This window comes from Tiliqua scincoides, chromosome 6 (assembly GCF_035046505.1).
Source record: "Tiliqua scincoides isolate rTilSci1 chromosome 6, rTilSci1.hap2, whole genome shotgun sequence".
NCBI classification, from domain to species: Eukaryota; Metazoa; Chordata; class Lepidosauria; order Squamata; family Scincidae; genus Tiliqua; species Tiliqua scincoides.
The window spans coordinates 32,241,862-32,264,213 of NC_089826.1; the positions used below are offsets into that span (position 1 = coordinate 32,241,862).

General features: G+C 43.1%; 1 protein-coding gene and 1 pseudogene across 1 annotated transcript in view; both read left to right on the forward strand.

Annotated features, from left to right (window-relative positions):
- FAT4 (FAT atypical cadherin 4) overlaps window positions 1-22,352 on the forward strand; it is a 143,529-nt gene that overhangs the window by 41,548 nt on the left and 79,629 nt on the right. The window lies entirely within an intron of this gene.
- On the forward strand, window positions 15,209-15,328 carry LOC136656403 (5S ribosomal RNA; annotated as a pseudogene).

Consider the following 22,352-nt stretch of genomic DNA (forward strand, 5'->3'; position numbering starts at 1 on the left):
CATATCCCTTTGCTTTGTTTAAAAAAGTTTAAAGCTAGAAACACCCATGCTTCCAGCATGACTGCACAAAAAAAATAAGGTAATAGGCGCAGGGAGACATATCCGCGGATAACCAAATCCACAGATACGGCATTTGTGAACAAGTGGGGCTCTTTTAGACTTTAACAGATTGTGCTCACCACTTCACTGTGGTGTAAATTAAGAGAATTTCCACCCACTGCATTGGAGTCTCTGCCTGAATGACACTATGATATAGACCAGGGGTAGACAACCTCTCAACTTTAGGGCTCCTGGACCTTTAACAATAGTGTAGAAGAGATGATTTAAATAGGTGCAGCTTATCATCTGTGAGATGTATACAGTTGAAAGGTTGACCACCCCTGATGTAGACTGTGACTGCAATCCTATACATAATTACTTAAGAGTAAGCCCTATTGAACCAAATGGGCCTTACTTTTGAGTAAACATGGATAGGCTTGTGCTGTCAGTCTGCAATGCCAGCATGCATAGCACTATTTTGAATGATGTTTCACAAGCAGTGCAATTTATAGGCTCTCTCCTAAACATTCGTGATAACCAAATCTTGGGATTAGGATGCTAAACTCGTGTCACAAAAGGAATAAAATATTGTAAAGGGGGGAAAAGTGTTTTTCCTTTTCTTTCTTATGAAAAAAAAACAAAGAAACAAATAAAAATCTTAGGCTGCAATCCTGTACTCACTTTCCAGGGAGTAAGCCCCATTGAAACATAATGGGACTTATGTCTGAGTAGACATGCAAAGGATTGTGCTGTTAGTGATTCTCCTCTTAAGACTGAGAAAGGGCCTCTGTTGAGTATTCTTCTCTCCTGATAAGAAGCTCTGTTTAAGGGCCTACTCTCTTCTGACCACTGGACCTTACTTAATGTCACAATTGGTGACTGATGCCCCCCACAGACAGGATTATCATGTGTTTCTACGAAGGCAGTATTGTAGTGTTCTGTGAAACATTTGTGATTTATATTAGAAGTAGCCTAACTGATTTGCTTGGCTCTCTCCCTTCCTAGTTTCTTCCTTTCTTAGCCAGAAGAGTTTTGCATACCTTTGTAAAGTTAAACTCAACTAATTCCCAAGAATTCCTAAGAGGTATTTCCGCAGATTTGTTTTGAGTTAATGAAATCTCTTGCCTTTTTAGATGCTTGGCCTGCTGAGTGATTGGGCAAAATAACCAGCATGTAACCACAGCCTAAGGTTTTCATTATTTGCATGTGTACAAATAGGGGTGAAATAAGAAGCATACAAAGCAAACATGGCCGTATATTTGGAATCCCATGTAATGCAATTCTTACTTTTATTCCCATCTATTCTCTGAAGCCTTTTGCACAACCCTCAGGGCTGTGGTTCCCAAAATGTGCGTTTATTTATTTATTTATTTATTTATTTATCACATTTTTATACCACCCTTCCCCCACAGAGCTCAGGGCATGTACGCAGCTGCTCCCCTCCTTTTGTCCTCACAACAACCCTGTGAGGTAGGTGAGGCTGAGAGAAAGTGACTAGCCCAAGGTCACCCAGGAAGCTTTGTGGCTGAGGGGGGATTTGAACCTGGATCTTCCAAGTCTGAGTCCACCTCCCAAACCACTACACCACCCTGGCTCTCAAGGGCATCGTGACGCCCTTGGGCTTTGCAAGACACTCTCCAGGGAGCCACAGGCCACCGATTGGCTGGCAGTGAAACCACATGGGTCCCTTCAAGGTCTGTGAGAAGGCTCTGGCAGGTTTTCTGAAGCACTGCCTCTCCATCACTAAGAAGGGACGGATCGTTCTCAAAGGCCTTTGCAGAGTCCCACCTGTCTCTGAATCCCAAAGTGACTGCTGGTGAAGTAATCACTGGTGAGGTAATCACCAGTCCCTTCTGGGAGCCATGTGCTGCGTTTGCAATGTGCAGAGGCACTGTGGGAAGTCAAAATTTGAGAACCGCCACCCTAGGGATTTGACACAATCCCTATGTCTACTGCAACTAACTTTAAATACATGTCACCGAAATAAAAGTATATTTTTCCTCCTCTTCCTCTCTTTCCTTTTTCTTCTGCTGTTTTTTTTTCTGTGTCACATTTTAGAAGGTTCCTTCTCTCATTCTTTGTAATAAGGAATATTTTTGAGGGAACTTAATCGTGAAAACAATTAAATCAAACAAGGAAGTACATCTTTTGAATCTTGTTTTCTTCATTGATGTCTGACTAGATTATTGAATGAATATTGAATGGGGTTTAGTGGTAGTTCCCAGAAGATGCAATTGATACCGTATATGAGTGTTGCGATCCCTTCTCTGTCCTCACTGTTTCCAATACTTAGAGACTTTTCTGACTTCTCACTTCCCCTCCGAGCTTGGCCTCATCCTGGGGAATGCAGTCGTTCCTGGCTAAACTTAGCCAAGTCTGATAGCTTCCACTGCCAGCCTTTTGTTGTCAGACCTACTTTTCCTAGTGTACCTTATGATGTCTTGGCTTCCTTGCAAATTCTGCTTCAACAAATCCTGCTATTGTCAGTGAGCACAGCCAGAAATAGTAAGCCTGTCAGTATATGAGGTAGCAACAGTTCTTTAGAAAATAAAGTGGAAGCAATATAAAATGGTTTCACTTGATATGAACTCAGAGTTCCAGTGATACCAGTTCTGTGTAGCCAGAGAGAATTGTGAGATTACCCTCCCTCCCATAAAATATTGCTCAAATTTGCATTCTGGCTAAGTGCCCTCATTATATGTTGGCTTACAACCCAATCCTAAGCATGTCTACTCAGGTCCCCTTGAGATCAATGAAATCTACTCCCAGGTAAGTATCTCAGCCTTAGGGAATTTACTCTTATCAATAGTAACACAATACTATTTCTTGCTTCAAAAAAAAACAACAATAAAAATGTCATTACTTTAGGTAAGCAGTGATTTTTAGGTGTCAGACAAGAGTTTAAATGCTGTTGATCCTTTCGCCTGGATTTCACAACACAGCCTTGACTCTATTCTTGGAATCCCCGCAGATGCTGAAAACTGCGGATAGTCAAATCAGGGCACACTAAACCCTCAGAACGCAACCGGAGCTGTTCAAGTTGGGCCTGTTCGGGGCTCAATACAGGTTGGGGGACCGGCTTTGAGTCAGATCCACAGATGAAAAATCTGTGAATAATCAAGCGCCACCTGTACAGCATAAGTTTAATTTTGGGCAACTTTGAAATGGAAAGGTTGAACATTTCAAATTTTGCACAATTAAAGTGTGAGTCTAAATAAGATTTTGCAGAGTGTACTTAGGAGCCCATTTAAGGAAGTAATGCAAGTTATTTATTTATTTATCCCTTGATGTATTCATTTTGAGCCGATTGTTGTAGGCTCACATTTCTGGTGATTATATTGAATATGAAAGGAAATTAGAGTAAAAACAATTCCAGGAAACTTCTACAATATCTACAAGCAGATGGGATCTTCCTGAGCAGAGCTCAGTGCTCTTTAGGTTTTAGTTTTTTGTGTTGTTGTTTTTTAAATAAGAGTCCATGACTTTGCATATTATGTTGTCATAAGGATTGGCAGTGGAGCGTAATAAAGTAATAAACGGGCAGTGTGTCCAGCCAAATCCGTCTGGTTGTGATTGTGGTGATGGTATGCTCAGCGGCAGGAAGAGCAAATCAAATGCAGATGTTTCTCCATGGAAGACTTTGACATTTAGTAGTGATATGCTGCTCAAGGTGACATTGACAGTGTGAAAAGGGGATAAAGAAAGGCGTGTGCTATAAACTGTTTATATATGACTATCCTTGGTCTCCCCGGTGCAGCAATTGCCTTAGACATCTGGTAGGAGCCTTGTGTGTGTATGGAACAGCTGCAAACGTTGCAAATTTTCTGGTGCTTTTACAAAGCAGTGGGTCTAGATATCCCCCTTATATGCATATAGGATAGTGATGATTACATGAGGGAGCTTCAGTGACCAGTTGTACCTCTCTATGTTGATCACCTGTAGCACGCAGGCAGGTTATGCAGATTTATGTTAGGTCACACTGTGAGAACAGGACTGCATGTCATATGCTATCCCAGGTCTCTGTGTCAGTTTATTCCTTATAATACAGGGGTGGCCAAGCATGCTTAGCGTAAGAGCCATATATAGTAAACTTAAGCTGTTTGAGAGCCGCAATGTTTAAGAAGCATTTAAATTCTTAAATATATTTACTCGCCATGAACATTAAACTTACATTTTAATCCAGTGGACTCTCAGTTTATATCCAATAAATAATTATAAAGCTTGAAATTTTTTTATTTGCATTTTAATTGCGATGAAAAAGGTCAGCCAATATATTTCCGTGAGCCGTACATTATATGTCAAAGAGCCACGATTTGGCTACCCCTGGTATATTGCTCACATAATCTTTGGATCAGGGACCAGCACCTTCGAGGATACGTTATATACTAGGATTCGTTTAGCAGAAGGAAAAGTTTTGGACATCTCTATGGAAGCTTAGCTGAACACTAATTTAGGCACTCCTCTTCCAACAGGTGACAAGTTATTTGCTTATTGGTTTTTTTTAATCATCCAAGGTTTCGTGTACTATTTAAGAAGTCATGTCAGGCAGTTCTGCAACTGGTGAGCACATCCAGAATTTTTATGAGCATCAGTGCAGATGCTACAGGAAAGCAGCTGTTGACCTTTGGGTCACGTCACCGAGCTAGGTCCCTCCTCACTATGGATGCCTGTAATTGGGTATAAAATATAGGAAGTTGTAATTCCACGACTGTACACAGCCCTCTACAGATTCCTTATGCTACTGCATCGACCTGTAATGTCACTTTTCTGGTTCAGGAAGGAAGTAGTCCTAAGTATTAAAAAATTAAACCCAGATTGGACTTAAGAGAGAGAATCATTTAGGGAAGTAGTCAGGAGCAGCTTTTCATAGACCAGAAGTGAGAAGATTCAGCCAGTTCTTATTCACAGTCTATAAATAATCTTTCACCGAACAGGCTCAATGAAGGAAAGAAGTTATTAATGGTTGCAGGTGTGGACTGAAGGGAGCAATGACAGGATGCGAAGGCAGGAAATGTGTGTGATGTAAATTGGTAAAAGTTTGATGGTAAAGACATTGAGAGGTCGAATGCATGGCTGTGTTGTTATCACTGGCAAGAACAGCCTTGATGGACTGCTTGAAACTAATGCATTGTGTCACACCGGATAATTCCAGTTAACCTTTTTTCAGCTGCTGTACAGCAGAATTTCAGTTACTTCCCAAGGAGAGCCATTTTACAATATAAATGTGTTATTATTGATGAAAGTTTTAAAATTTTCTGATCAAAAATAAAAGGGATGTAAAAGTCATTGTATAATTTTCATCAGGTCATTAGGCAGTTTAGTATTTGCATGAACATACTTCAACTGTGGTCTGATAATAATAGAGTACAGGTTGGACCTCAGTATCCATGGGGGATTCATTCCTGGACCTGCAGATATCAAAACCTTCAGACAATGGAGTTCGTGGGTGGGGTCCAATAGAACCTCTGGATGTGACTGGGAGGTGGATCCAGTTGTGTCCAGGAGGTCCTCTATGGGTTCAGAACCCACTGTGGGTTAAAGACCCAATTCTATCCAACTTTCCAGCGTTGATGCAGCCACAACACAGCCCCGAAGTAAGGAAACATTTGTTCCCTTACCTTGAGGAGACCTCCATGACTGCTTCCCCACCATAGGATGTAGTGCATGCCCCATTGGCACAGCTGCACCAGCACTGGAAAATTGGATAGGATTGGGCCCTCAATCCACAGTTCCAAATTCGCAGATACGGAGGAACTTTTTTTAATATAACTTGTAATGTGCAGCACCAATATCAGGGTGTCTTGGATCCTGATAGCCTTCAATTCCACTCATCTTTAGATTTTTGGATTTGGCATCGTGGGCTGGCTGAGGACCTTGAGGAACACTTTTCCTTTCGCCTGTGCTCACCAATCTGATGGCTAAGGCCACCTATGATAATATGAAGTTGTCCACACTATATTGATACACTAGGAGCAAAAGCATTATTCAGATATTTTAGGAGATTGAATGATGTGGACTGACATCATCACCAGTTTTATTCTTTCACTGACATGGTCATCATAGCATCACAAATATCAATATCTGTATGAGATTTGATTCCTCAGCAAGCATGGATATAGCAATAGTTATAGACATACGTGGGGGAGGTCCTCATTGTTAGAGTCTGTGTTTGCCTGCATAACGTTGCAGGTTCAATTCCTGGACTCATGATAATTCTTGGGACTTTCTGTCACTGATTTTACTGCAATATTTCTTCTGATTTGAGCTTGTTTTTAGTGTGTTTATTACTGTTGTAGTGCCTCCCTGAAAAGGGCAGTGTATGTATTTTAAATGAACTAAATAAATACATCACCACATAGGACGGGACCAATGACCCAACTCAGTTTCAGGTTTATTCCCATGTTGATAGGTACAGATGCTGATTTGTCATGAAAGGAGCAAATCATGGATGTTGTTGAAGCTGCAGTGATCCAAACTGATATATCACTGGAATTCCCAAAACGAGCAATATGTAACTTATATTATCCTACTGACATACATGTGGTTTGCTGGGTCAAAGTACGAACAATTTTTCAACACTTTCCAGCATAATGCAATTATATGGAACCTACTGTTAAGGAATTTATTGGCTGACTGAGGGTTCACTGCTGACTAGAGTATGCAATTTAGAAAGTGTATATTTCAAAAGTCCTTTGGGAATTGGACTGGCTGTGAATACCATGAAATCTGCTTTGCAAGAATATACAAAAAAAGGCTGAAATGGTTTAGCAACAACACGTAATAGAAATCATGAGTTTTTCAGGGCTCTCAATGATATTATTTTTTTTCCTTCCTTATTCCCATTTCAGTATATTGTGCCAAGACTTTGTAAAAACGGTGTATATGTAATATTCAGTGGTGGAGCGTTCTTGCTATATTATTGTGGGTAGGTAGATTTTCAGTGGTCTCCTGTAATTCCATACCTTTAATAAGATTCCTCAGCCTACAGTCTTCTAACTTCGAGTATTTGTAAATGATGGTAGAGTATCAGGAGATAATAGGAGTTCAGCTCTTTACCTAACACTCCAATGCCCACGTAGGGCTCAATCCTAAAGGCCCTCAGTGCCGGCCCTGAGCTCCAGCGCTGGTGCTGGGTGTCGTAAACATGCCATAAAGCATGTTTATGGCACCCTCAGAGTAGGGAGTGCTGGCGCTGGGCCCAGACGCCACCAGGACGAAGGTCAGTGCTCCAGGTAGCAGTACAGGCTTTGGGGGCAAGAGGGAGGCATTCCTGGGCCTTGGGAGGAACTGGCCTGGCCGGGGGGTTAGAACTGATGGAGCCCTGCTCTTCCGGATCCTATCCTCCATGTTGGACTGAAAAGCCCAAAACAGGGATTCTGTCATCTGCACTCACAAAATAGCTGGTGCTGACTTGAGAAGACCCATTGTGGGGTTTGTACCCTTATTCGAGGGAAGGGGAAGAAAATTCCCTTCCCCTGAGGAGACCTCCAGCAGCTTCCTGCACCCACGGTCCCTCTGTTTTGGTACCTCTGTTTCTTCTGGTGCTGGACTGTTAGTCACAGTGGCCTTGAATGTGGCTGCTGCGGCATCCTAAGCACAACCAAAATCAAGCTGTTGCAAAATCAAGAAGACTTGTGAACATGGGGTTCTGGATCTGGTAGAGCTGAGCTCCACTGGCTCTGCCCCACCCCCTTCTGCCACGCTTTTCGCCATCCCCAGAATGCCTCCACCCCCCCACGCCCCAACTTACCTCTCCATCACCAGGCACTTCTCACAGAGTGGCACACAGAGTCCTGGCGGATCGCTGGCCTCTGACTGGGCCAGCACTAACCCCCGCAAATGTGCCTTGAGACTTGTTTGCAAAAGTGCATGCCGGCGGTGAGGATTGGGTCCTAAGGAAGTAATCTTACACACACTTTCCTGGTAGTGGGCCCAATTGAACATGGTGAGACTTACTTCGGAGTATAGATGCATGAGCTTGCAATGCAAGATTAAGAAATTGTCTTTTTAACTGTTTTTTGGTGCTTGAGCTCACATGCCTGAATTGAATTGTACCATTGAGAGTTATGCCTGTGAAGTTCCATTTCAGCTGTAATTCTAAATCATGCACATTCATTACTTGCTTTGTTTCGTAGATATAATACTGAAACAAATCATCACTGCTCATAGCAGTGTCTGGTAGAGTTTCAAAACTGACACTCAACAAAGAAAGCAATGAATTTGGACAGAGAGCTAATGTCTTACACAAATTTTTATATGCATTTAATATCAGGGGGGGAAAAAAAAACCCTGTTGTGTTAATTTTAATGATGATATAGTCATCATCATTGATGGAGCTGTATGCTATTTCATTGCAGTGGTCATCTCTAAATCCTTTCCAGACTAGAAGGACAATCCCACATAACTTTCTCTTTGTGGGGAAAAATGAAAAGATGAATTCCAGCAAAGTTGCATATCTGTTTTATTTCCTTCACTTCATTGATTACTTTGATTTCTTTGAGGCTCTTGATTGCTTTTGGTGTAGTAAGAAAGTACTAAGGAGCAGTTTTTGTTTCTTACTTAAAAGCCTTGACGCTTCCAATTACACAGCGGGTGCTTATGTACAGTGGAAGGTCTTCTCCCAAGGACCCAAGATCTTAAATATGAGCCATGTAGGTGTGCCGTGGGGATACTGCTTCAAAGGAGACTTCAAAACTCCCATGAAACTACTGACCACTCACTTCAGGTGACAGGCTGGAGGAAGTGGCAAGCTGATGAGGGATGTCCTGCATCTCACCCCCACCAGCTCCCCTGACTCACCAGATCTACCCAACTGCCCTGTCCTCTTCTAGCACCGTGCCTTGGAGTGCATTAGAGGGGGGCATTAGAGGGGGCAATGATGGAGGGGGGCATTATCTTTCTATCGCTCTGCTTTTGTTGTGAACTCCTCTGAGAGCTGAAGCTGCCACTGCTTCTTTTTGCTTCCCTGCCTCCTCGTGTAAGGCAGTCAGGTGGAGAGGATGCTGGGAGTGGAGAGGGTCCTCTCTCAGGATTGTTGATGCTGGCTAAATAACCAAAAAAGCAGCAACTGGGGAGGACAATGATGGTGAAGTGCATGCTGGGGTGGTGGTGGTAGTGAGCACTGGCTGCAATGCATCACTCCTGAAGTATGTGCTGCTGGGGAGTGGCAGGTTGGAACAGTTTCAGGTGGCCTTTCAGCTTGGGCACCTTGGGAACACTATGTCACATTGGTCTGGAACCTATCAAATGAAAGCTGCTCCCAAAGATCTTTGAAGGTGGGTAGATTCATGTAAGCAGAAGTCAGTCCTGAAGGTTTCAAAGGCCTGAATCGTATAGAATGTTAATGGAAATGATCAGCACCTTGATTAGGATCTGGAAATCGATGAGAAGCTAATGCAGTTTCTGCAGGATGGGAGTAATATGCTCTTCCCTTGTGGCTTAATAATGTGATGAGCATTAGTATTCTGATACCAGTGACCAAGTTCTTCATGAATATTGCCTATAGAATGAGTACTGCTAGGAAAACAAAGTTCTTTAATGGCCTAATACTAATAGCAGCTAGTGGAACTAGCATTCCGGCAGGTACTTTCTGGCAGTCGCAAAGCCCAACATGCCAAATTGTGCAGGTTGGCCATTGCTAGAAGCAGCAAGTGGCTGGCTGTATGTGGCAGCAGAGTCTGGACCCCCGCTGTCCAAGGTTAAGACTGACCAGGGGATGGGAGGGAAGTGAGGGAGGGTGGAAAAGGGTGGCAACAAGGGCAGGGTGGATAGGGACCAGAAAGGGGGCTGGTTCTGTGGCAGCTCCCTTCCTGGGCTCAATCCATCTTCACAGGTTCATGTGGACTTGCGACAGCAAATCACTAGCTCAGGTCCAAGTAGGCCCACAGGGCTGGCTGGGGACTTCCCCAGGGCAAGGGAATAAATGTTCCCTTACGCTGAGGTAGCCCCAACATGCCAAAACTCCATTCAGAAATATTGTGTTGGTGCCACTGCATTGCACACATGGAGTTACGGTGGATTGGGCTGCCCGTGATGTAAAACATGCACTTTCAGTATCCTTGAATATTACATCATTTTCTAGACAACTTGGAAGCTCCAGTCACTATATTGTCTGTGCCAGCGGTGTCAAACATAACTCACGAGCTGGATACAGCCCACAGAAGCTCTTTATTCAGCCCTCCTGAGCTCTTTTAGAAGTGCTGCTTCTGCTCTGGCAAGGAGAGACAGAAGGAGGCCCCAGAGGGCAAGGAATGATACGGGAGAAGGGACAGACCAAGAAGAATGAAAGAGGAAGATGCTGACAAGGGCTGGGAGAGCCCAATTACCATGTAGCCCACCCTTTTGGCAGTGCCCTTTCTGCCAAGGCATCACTTAGCAGAGCCCCTCTCAGCTACTGAGCTGTGAAGTGATGTCTCAGCAGAAGCGGTGCAGCTGAAAGGCCAGGCCGTGTGATAATTGGGCTGTCCCATATATTTTTTTAAAATGATCAAATTTGCATATTTTCTCTTCTGTCATTTGCAGCGAATGAGTTCCTACTTGAGAACAAAGCGATTATTTCTGGCCATCATCTATACAGGATTGGATCAAACTCCTGTTTAGGATGGGGCTGAAAAAGTTCCATTTACAAATCCCAGTCTTAATCATGGCTGGGATCCAGAGAACCATACAACTGGCTCTGTTCCCAAGAGGCCTTTGGACTTCTGTTTCTTGATCAGCAGCCTCCCCCGTGCCACACTGCAAACTGTTTTTGAAACTGAAGGGGGAGTCAAAGCATTTTGTGGTATGGGATGCGTTACTCAAAGAAAAACATTCAGAGATCCCACTGAGCATATGCAAGTGCTTATGCTCACCTAAAGTAGCTTTTTGAATCTTGGCCAGTTCTTGGACTTAAGTTTCTGATTTCATAAGAACTTTACTTTCAAGCATATGTGCTTATGATGACTGTCACCTAAATGGATCTTTGACTTTAGCCCTTCTCAGCTGATACTCATTTATGATTTATTATTTGTGGGTAAAACTATTTCATTCATTTTCATCCTTTTGAAACACTGATTTAAACTTTGAGCTATACTTTCACTCACTAAAGTTTAGATGTGTGCTATCATTATAGTTTTTTGGGTAGCTTTTAAAAATTCAAGAGTGTAACGCAGTGAGTATTGAATATCACCTTTGGAGATACAGCCGTATATGAAAGGCTGAAGGCACATAGTCAGGGACCATGTTAGGAATGTAAACTAATAGATCAGGTCAGAATGCAACAGTGAGTAATGTCACCAAAGGTGGTAGTAGTAGGGAACTTTATACTGTACAAACAAGATTAGTTGAACGTATATTCAGCTGAAGCTTTCTCATTTGTAACCATGGCACACTGTAGTAGGCCATTTTAAAGAGAACTTCAGGTTTCTCCGTTTGTGTCAAATTTATGCACTTAAACTTGTGTATAACTACATGCCCAGTCTTCCTTTCCTTTGTACAAACTTCCCCATATGTTTTGGTCTTTCGGAACTTTTCAGTGTTGAGCTTATCTAAGGAATGCTGTAAGCATGTTTAGAATTTACCATGCCCTGAAGAGTGCATACGAAGAAAAGCGATTAAGATTGCAGCAGATTCCATTGTTTAATGCAGTATTCCCAATTGCATTAAAAATAATAGACCATAAAGCATATGAATACCACAATTCTGGAGGAATGGCATTTTATTTTTCTACCACGTTTATTAACATGTCGCAGGCTATGTAAGTCCTGGCAGCCTGGAGAGGAGAACTGTGTTGTTTCCTTCTTGGCATCCTCATTAATTTTGACAGATCTGTGCAGTTTGCATTTTTGCACTAACATGTTTTGATTAACCTTTTTTTTTTTTTTTTTTTTTGGCTTCAGAGATCTTGCTCAGCAAAAGTGAGCTAGTAGGGCAATTTCTGTAATGTGAAGAGGGGGTCCAATTGCTACAATTGGATTCATTTGGCGTTTATGGTGGCCTGACACAATATATCTCAATAATCATATAATACACAGATTTTTCCTTTCTCTACAGCTGTTACTTGCATCTCCGATTGGCATGTTCACCATGCACTGAAGCACTTTGTGAAGAACTCAAATGCTGAATATGCTGTCTTAAGGGGCCAGTTGCAGTTGCATTTCAGAGATCATCAGTAGTTAAGCATAGTTACTTATTATTGCCATATGTGTGCCATTCCCCAGAATCTGCCAGCTCCTTGAGCTGTATGTATGGAATGTTGCCCCCACCCTATGTTTCAGTATCTATGGCAGTGGTACTCAAACTTTTCCGGCCAGTGGCTCCCTTGACCCCCGTGACTGTTGGCCATGACTCCCCATCATGTTCCTGAGGGCTGGAAGTGACATCATTAAACAGGAAGTGGCCAGAAATAATTATATTAAATATATTAAATATAATATTATATTTATTATAATATAAATTATTATTAATATAGTTAATATATATTTATTAATTGTATTAATCATATCATTAATTAAATGCAGATCTTAAAAATCTATTAATACACAGCAATATACATGCTTTATAAATGATCAGCTGCTGATCACTGTTGGAGACAGGATGCTGGAGTAGATAGATTTTGTCTGGTCCAGGAAGACTCATTTTTTTTAACTTTTTAAGCATCCCAATATAATTGTTTTATCAAATGAACTTTGTGAACAACCAGTCTGACCAACATTACACACACACACCCCTGTGGACCCCAATCCAACTAGTAATTTCTCTTATTCTCCTTGGATAGGATTGAACCCTTTATTAATTTAATGAAATTAAATTTTTCCAGCAGCTGGTGGGGAAAAGAAAAATAGACCATGAAAATATATCAGAGCTGATAAGGGTTTGGTTAGGAAGCTGATTTGTCTCCTATACTTGGAGATGCACAGCTCAAGCCTATGCATGTCTACTCAGAAGTAAGTCCCATTAGAGTCAATGGGGCTTACTCCCAGGAAAGTGTGGATAGGATTGGGCTGGCAACCACTTCATCAATGGCTGATAAGTATTCCCTTCAAATAGCAAGATTCATCACTTTAAAAATACAGCCTTTCCTCTTCAATCAAACAACAAGATTAATAAATCACTTTAAAGACAGTACCCTTTTTCTGCTCCTGGCCAAGTAAAGTGTGTGCTTGTCTCTCCCCTCCCCCTTTGCCAACTGCATGGAAGCAACTTTAAGAGTCCTGGTGACTGGTAAAATAGGAAGCGTTTTATTTGGGGAGGGCGAGGAAAGCGGGAAGGTTTGGAGATTGAAAGGCGGGAGTGGAAGAGGGAGGGGGTTGAAAAGAGAGATTTCACTTTGATGAGAAGCGATCCCAGGCTGGGAACTAGGAACCAACCAGACAAGGATCAGCGAGGGTTAAGGACTGCAAGCCAAGCATGCTTGATCCTTGCCAGATGGGGGTTGGAGTCCAAGAGCTGTGGAAACAACATGCAGCGAACACAGAAGGTGGCAGCCCTGAGAGTGGAGGGAGAAGAGGGTGGGGCAGCAGCAGCAGCCACTCTCACAGCTGAGCAACTCCCGTTTCTTCTGCTTTAAAAAAAAGCGCAGATGATGGGCAGAAGATGGGCTCGTATTCTGCCCAGGGGTGTGACTGTATCGCTGCAAGAGGACATCCCGCGCCTCCCCTTTGAGTTCCTGGCGCCTCCCTAAAGAGCCACGCTGCACAGTTTGAATAACACTGATCTGTTGGATTATTCCTTATGAGCAATTACAGGCGAGCTGTGGCTCACTGGTAAAGCACATTCTTTACATGCAAAAGGGTCCAGGTTCGGTCCTTGGCATCTCCAGATAGGGTTGGGAAAGACCCCTGGCCTAAACCCTGAGAGTTACCAGTAGGCAGTGTAGAGAATTCTGAGCTTGATGAATGGCACTGATTGTGTATTAGATAGATTCATATGTTCATCTACCTCTGGCTACTGATTGATTGATATCCTGCCCTTTCCCCCGAAGGGCACTCAAGGCACTCAGCAACATCAAAATACATAAAAATTTTTAAAAGCATTAAAAAATATAAAGTATATCAGTGGTTCCCAAACTTTTTTGCATCAGGACCCACTTTTTAAAATGACACTATTGGGACTCACCTGAGCTTACCAGACTTAAAAAAGGAGCTCTAGAGAGAAATAATATTTCATTATTTATATTTATTTCATATTTATACACGGATTTGACTCAACAATGGCCCCTGCAAATGAGAAGGAATGTGCTGATCCCTGGAGAAGGGGAAAATGCATCCCTTTAAAATCAGTTTAAAAAACTGAATAGTCCTTAACTGAATATTGTTAAATAGCCTCCTTAATGAGAGGGGGGGGGCAGCTGGCTGACAATCCATCAATCCTTCTCTCTCCAGCAGACCCCTCCCTTCCACCTGAGCATGTGAAAGAAAGGTGATCACTTTGCATTGGTGAAGGGAGGGGCTGAGTGAAGAGCCTTTGTAACTCCTGGAAACTCTTGGAGAAGGACTGATTGATGGATTGTCTTCTTAATGACTCTTATCTTACATCACAAAGGTCAACAAGGCTGTTTTTAAATCACCGGAGCAAAGAAACTTTGTTTTTTAAATTGCTTTGCTATAGTGTGTTTTTTGCCATCCACGTGAGTGCTTGGAAGGAAACCCACGTGAATAATTAGTCTCAACCTGTATAGTTATTATTGAATATGATTAAATATAACTAATGCTCTTAAAAAGTACTCTTTATTATCTTTGCAACATGCAGCCCAATCCGTGCCTGCTTTCTTAGAAGCAAGTCCCATCGTGTTCAACGGCATTTATTTCTACTGCAGTGGAATTGTAATCTTAATCTTGAATCTGTATAAGAACGGGACTTTAAAGCATGCCGGTAATTTTTCTCTCTTTTTACCTCACCTCCACTATGATGTCTGAAATAGCCCCACTGATCAATATAAGAGCTGGAAGTACATGTTTATCCTGTAAATGATACTATGGTTACTTGAGGCATACCACTATTAGAAATTCAAAACTGATATTTTTTACACAGAAATTAAGGAAATGGACTGCTCATGTGTCATCAAGGCTATACTTGCATTACTAATGGATTGAATATTACTGTAATGTATCCAAAAAAAATTTTTTTTCTTCCTCTGACGTAACTAAAATTTACAAGGACACAAATATGCCAGTATAACCCACTAACATATTTATATAGTAACTGTTACCCTGCACATGCCCGTTCTCGTCTGATCTCGGAAGCTAAGCAGGGTCAGGCCTGGTTAGTACTTGGATGGGAGACCGCCTGGGAATACCGGGTGCTGTAGGCTTACACCATAGTCTTTCGAGACTGAAGGTTGCCAACCATTTATATAGCAACCATCTCCTGTTCCACTTTGGTGATTATACTTCATTTCTATTAGGTTGTGATCCTATCTGGGTCTGGTGCTGACAGAACTTGCATTCTATCAGCACAAGATCTGGCCCGATGGGATGGGACCATCAGCACAATTGGCTCGTGGCTGTGGGCATGTGCCAATGATCTAAAAAAACCCACAAGAGCAGCAGAGGGGGCTTTCCAGGGAAGGATTGGGGTGGAGATCAGGACCAGCAACGGGCATGCTGGTGGAGTGCAGACCAGGAGTCAGATATTGGCTGCAACAGTGGTGCCAATAGTCTATGCCTTCAACCAGGAATCAGCACAGTCCCTTGGGCCCACTTGGATTTACACCAACCAAAGAGCTGATACAGATCTGAGAAGGTCCATTGGGGACAACAGTGGAGTAGACAAATAAAAAAGTTTTTACCTACCTCTCTGTCACTGGCCAGCCCCTAGCATGTAGCATAGAGGTATGAGCACCACAGCATGCTCTGGGATGGACCAGCTCTTAGTGTACTATCAGGCAACCATTGTTCTTTTAAGAAAGCTTCATGTGTCTTGTAATGCAATTTTGCATGCAAACTGCTAAAAAAAAAAAACCCAAATATTTCACTAGGAGCAGAGGGAGGACTTTAGCATTTTGCCTCAGCCACAGTTCCAGTCCCAAATACACGTACCATGCATTATTTTAAGTAGACAAAACAAGCTTTTATAGACGTTCTTCTTGGAAGCTTGTTTTTCATTAAAATAGCATATTGATGAGGATCGGAGATGCAACCATGGCAAAGTGCTAAAGTTCCTTTCCCCATCGCTGCGGTTTTGTCTTGGTTTGCAAATAGCCCCCTGCATGCAATTAAACACAACAAACCACTGGACCACATTATACAATGCCCATTTAATTCTTTCCTGTCCTGAATATTTTTGTGCACTTCTTCGCACTCACAAGTTCTCCACTCCCAGAACTGAATCCTTAGAGTGGTTTATAAAAAACAAATTAGCAGTTGCTGAATCTGTACAATTACATATACAGGCAGTGCCCTTTATCCACGGGGGTTCTGTTCTCAAAACCCCTGCAGATAAGGAAATCCATGGATGTTCAAACCTGTGGATTTTGGATCCCCTTGAAGCCTTCAGAGGTTAGGGGAGCTAAGCTCCAGTGGCTCTTCTGAGCCTCAGAGAGACTGCACGCGTCTGCCTGTGGCCTCTGCGAGGCTCAGAATGACCAGTAAGGCACACAAAAAAACCGATGATGACCATTAAAAATTAACAATATGGAAAAATTTATAAAACATCAGCAAAAAACAGGGGGCAGGATAAAATGAAGAGATGACATTGGAGAAGAACAATAAAACAGAATGAGTTATAAAAGACCTGTCTGAAAGCTTAATAAAAGACCTTGAAAGTCATAAAGGACCTTGACTTCTAGCTTAAAAGGAGCAGGTTCACAGATATGCCGCACAGTACTTGGAAGCTAGTTCTAAAGGTTCGATGACAGCAGTGTGAAAGCTCATTCTGCAGTGGCCCACAGCAAATAAATAGGGGGACAACCAAAACTGTCGCCTCGGGCCACTTCAATGAAATATAATTTTGCTTGAGAAGTGAAGTTCAAATAAGCACTGTTCCAGTGGCGGACCTCCCCAGCCCCATGCCCCAAGGCAAAGGCCTGTGATGGTGCCCCCTGCAAGATGCCATCACCCTGCCACAGGCAAATCCCCCCCTCACTTACCTGGAGCACACAGAGCATTGTGCAACTCCAGGATACATTGGGAAAGCCCCCTGAAGTTCTCCCGACTCTTTAAGCTGTGCTTCTGGCAAACTGGAAGCACAGTTTCCAACCCCATCAGGAGACTCTGAGAAGCTTCCACGGGGTCCTAAAGGTGTGCAAGGCTCCGTGCCCAGGGCATTTGCCCCATTGAGTAAGTGGGAGGTCCACTACTGCGCTTGTCTGGACTTTGCTCTACCATGAATGTATGAGGGCTTCTCTAAAGTGTGCTTGATGATCATCCCCCTAACTGATAATGTGTCCATTTAGCCTCATCCCTGCTCTCCACACTAAGCATTTGCCTGCAGTGGAAAAATCATAAAACTGAGAGAGCATCAGAGAGCTTGCAATGAGTTTAGAGTGAACATTTGAACATGCTGTCCTATCAAGCTGTTGAATGTGTTGTGGATACCAACTACACTTGTACAAATACCGGCATCACATCATATCGCATGAAAAACTGCTGATGTGGACATAAGTTCCCCTGCTTACAGCATTTTAAGTGTCTGTTTCCTATGTAATGTAACATTAGTGTCCATGCACTGCTGTAGATGAATCCCTTTCTTGCACTACTCTCTTCAATATGTGGCTGTTATGTGCCTTCACAGAGCTCATGAAAACTGCTTGGAGCTTCTGTTGGAGAATTAGGGCGCAATCCTAACCCATTTCCAGCAGCGACATAAGGGCAATGCAGCCCCTAGATAAGGAAACAAGCATTCCCTTACTTTGAGGAGGCCACCATGAGTGCCACCCAACTGCAGGATGCAGTAAACGTCCCATTGGCACAGCTGTGCCAGTGCTGGAAAGTGGGTTAGGACTTGGGCCTTAGAAAGTCATCTTGTGAAATTATGTGATGGTGGTGTGGTCTCTTAAGGGTTTTCTCTCTTTAAGAAGTGTTACATCTTTTCAAGTGGAAGCATTGCTGCGATGACATAATCAAGTGTTTAGTCCAGAGATTTTCAACCACTGTGCCGCAGCACATTTGTGTGTTGCAAATGGCCCTCAGGAGTTTGGGCGAGGTCATTTATTAGTAAGACCATTGGGGGATGGGCGCTCCCAGCCAACAGCACGGCAGGCCTTGTCAATTGTCAAATAACTGATGTTGTGCCTTGACAATTTCAGAGCCTTGCCACTGTGCCATCAGATGACAAAGGTTGAAAAACACTGGTGGGCAGCCCAATCCTGAGCTGCCCGGCGCACACGGCTGCAGCGGCGCCGAGAACGGCTCCCACTGCATCCTGCGCGCCTCAGCTTGCCACAGGCTGCGCTTCAGGGACTTTTGTCCCCTTCTCCCAGGTAAGGAAAGCAGCCTCTCAATGGGGCTACTCACTTTACTGCTGACCAAAAGGTCGGCGGTAAGATAAGGCATTCGTGTAGGGCACCAAGCCCCACATGAATGCCTTGGATCCGGTGCAGCAGAGGTCCATGGGACCCGCCTCCCTCCCTCCCCGGCACGCCTCCTACTCGCCCTCTCTCCGCCTCCCTGTCACACCTCCTCCCTGTCCTCTCTCTGCCCTCTGCCTGCCTCCCCCTCCCTGGAACGCCTGCTCCCCGCTCACTATGCTGCAGCTCTGCGGTCCGTGAGACCGCCGAGCCATGGAGGACGGGCGCCCACCCGGCACTAGCCCAGCGCTGGCCAGCGCTAGTCCAGTAGTAAGCTTCACAGACGTGCTTTATGGCACGTTTGCGACAGTTTGCTCCAGCGGAAAGCCAGAGTGCCGAGCTCAGGATTGTGCTCTTAGTTGCCTACTACTTCCTTCTGACTGAATACTTCCAAATAACATATTAACTAAAAGGAAGATTTTATTACATATTAATTAAAAGGAAGATATATATTTTCCCTATTTGTCGCTTTGTAATGCACCCCATACTTCAGGATCAAAACAGCAACAAGGATGAATTGGAGTGTTTTTTTGGGAGGGGGGGTACAGATCTGGATTTTGTAAGTATTGGGCTTTTTCCCGTCTTGTCAGACGTAGACTCATCACCCTTTATTTTTCTTGATTTACCAAGGAATACAAGTGTATGTAACATTCTTAATTGCCACTGTGATCTCTCTGGGTCAAAACATTATTATGGTTTTAGTCGTCAGTCAAGCGGGCTTGAGGATAGAAAAGCCAGCAGGTGCACTGCTGTTTTTCATACTCTGTAGTCTTTTGAAGTTAACAAATGGTTTCATTCAAGTTTTGCACTCTTTGGCTTGTTTAGTTTTGCTAACAAGGCAAGGAAACCCTACTGTGAAATGGTGTAGTTAAAGGGTTGTGATCAGTCAGAGCCCAGTCTATAACGAATTCCTAAAAACGAAGTGGCTGGGGTGTTTTTGCTTTGCTTCGGGAAAATGTTACACATATTTCTAATAGGATTATCCACTTAACAATGTAATCTTTCATGTGGCAGTTATGTGAAAATGTTGCCAACCCCTAATAATTAGTCACCTGAATTCCAGCCAACCTTTGCCTTTCAGTCTTCTTGTGTACAATCATATGAGGAACCTTGTTGAGAAATGCAGAGGTTAATAGCACAGTCCTAGTTGTGGGTACTTGGAAGTAAGCCCCACTGTGTACGATGGAACTTAACTCCTTAGTAAAGGTATTTGGGTTTGCAATCTTAATTGCGTGTAGCGAAATGGTTTTGCTCAGTGGTAATTTAGTTTTTGATTCAAACTCTAATTGACTTACTGAGAATATTGATTTCCTGACTGAGTAAGAATTGGTTCTCTGACTGAAAACTGAACAACGGCAAATATCTCTTTCGATTTCTCCTTTTTTCACAAAAGGTTAAACTTTAACATAGGCTTTAATTAGTACTGTGAAAAATGTTTGCATCACAATGATGGTAGAAATGGTGATAATTCATTATAAGCTTTTCAAATTCTTTTCTTCTTCCTTTTTATCTTACATGCAGCACTAGCCTAACTTGCACTGTAGCAGGCTTGCCAGTGGGCTTGCACTAAAATAATAATAATAATAATAATAATAATAATAATAATAATAATAATAATAATAATAATAATACAGTACAGGTGTTTATATACTGCCTTTCATGGTCTTCAGATTTCTCCTCAGACTTTATTTCAAGACAGTTTACACAGGCAGGCTATACTAAATCCCTATAGGGATTTTTACAATTGACGAAGGTTTTGTCTTTCAAGAACTACAGCATTTCAGATGGATCCTTTTATGATCTGGTATCACATTCTGGTCTCCAGTTTCCTCCCACGCAGGCTGACAATCCTTCATATCTCACTTGAAGGGCGGCCAAAGAGCAGATGGAAAAACTCGGCTCAGCTTGTCAGCTGCTTCAAGGTCTCGCCATTCATGGTGCCGGTGGCCTCGAACTGGCGACCTTCAGCTGTTATCTTCAGGCAAACGGAGGCTCTACCCTCTAGACCAGACCTCCTGCCCTTCTGTATCCAGCATAAGCTTCAGGCAGCCAGAGACTCGCCTCAAGGCTAGGGGAAACTTTTCCCCTTACCCCAGGGAAAACCACTGCAGTCCCAGTGGGGCTACTCGAATCTGCACCACCTCAATCAGCGGCACAAATCTGAGCAGCCCGGGACTACCCCGGGACTACCCCGGGCTGCCTGGGAATGGGGCTAGAATTTGGCATAACTGCTGGGTCCTGACCCTGCCTCCTGCTCCCTGCCTCGGGAATACCCACTGCCTGCCTACCCGCCACCCTGGAACACCTCTGTCTACTTTGAAAATGAGTGTGGATTGAGCTTATTTTGGTACTTGCCCACTGTCCAGAGCAAGCTAAATTGTTCCATTATCTCAAACCTTAAAGAACTATCACATTGCAATGTGTTTTACATTTTCTTCCCCTTCTTTGAAAATGGTGTTGGAGTCGAACAGGTGTTTGAGCTTGGACACTCTGAACATGCATACTGGGTTTCTTTTTGCTATCTCATAGTTCAGTGGAGCCATCACTTTGCAAACAAACTCACAAGCAGGCAAAGGGCTGGAATACCATGTGCGCTTGTAGTTAAACCTAAAGCCTCACTTTACCTAGCCAATTAATTTATCATCATTCTTCTTTGGTTGCAATCCTTGTTTTATTTCAGAGGTTGACATTGATGAAATGTGTGACTGCTCTACGATTCAATCTGCAAAAATCATTAGCGGCTATTATATTTCACTGCTAGGATGTCATTTTTACATAATAAGTTTGCTCTGGAACTGAGTGGTATGCAGAAAAGGAGAACTAAGCAGTTTTAGTGTTGTGCCATGGTCTCCAGAGTGATTAAGTAATGCTGAAGATTCAAGATTTTGATGGGATTTTTTTTTCAAACCAACTTCAGTATATTCACCCTAATGCTAGTGATATCTCCTTTTATCATGTTAATTGCACCATTATAGACAATTTTATGATATCAACCTTACAGCCCAATCCTATAGGCAGGGATCTCTGCTTGAACTAGCACGCTGGCAGTGTCTCAGATGCATTGGAGCACATTGCTGCATGCTTCTGGGCCACCACCAGAGACAATGAGCAGAATCCCGCATGTGGCAAAGGCTGGAAGGGGCTCCATTTGTCCAGGTGCATTGGCGGGGGGATTTAATGGGTAGGGGGAGGCTGTTCCTGGGCAGACTGCAGGTAGGGTGGAAGGTATGTTGGAGGTGGAAGGGGGTGTATCCTGAATATCTAGCATGTAAAGTTACAGACATGTTGGTGTGTCATCAGATAGGTCAAGGGAAGACTCTCCTCAAATTTTGAATTGGAATCAGTGCAAATAGGCTTTTCCCATTAGCTAGGCATGAAAAGTATAATGTAACACAATTTAACATAAAGTTAATAAGGAGTGAAGCATCCACCTTCATAGATTACACAGACCTACACACATTTTGCTTCTTTAAACGTTACACCAATTCCTGGGTATATTTGGGGTGCCGATTCCAAAAATGGCATCCATTTTGCCCTATCACATCTAGTTTTGGAGACACGGCATAGCCTCTTTAGTGAATGATTCAGGCAGCTTCCTCATGAGGAAGCCTACACCATGGCTTCCTCATGAGGAAGCTGCTTTAACCATTCACTAATGAGGCTATACTATATCTCCAAAACTAGACGTGATAGGGCAAAACAGATGCCATTTTTGGAATTGGCATAGCAAATTCATATCAAACCACCGTAAAGTTTGGGAAAAACTTTTCTGACCCTCAATTTTGTAGGCCTGTGTCATCATCCATAGGAAGCTAACACAATCCTGTGC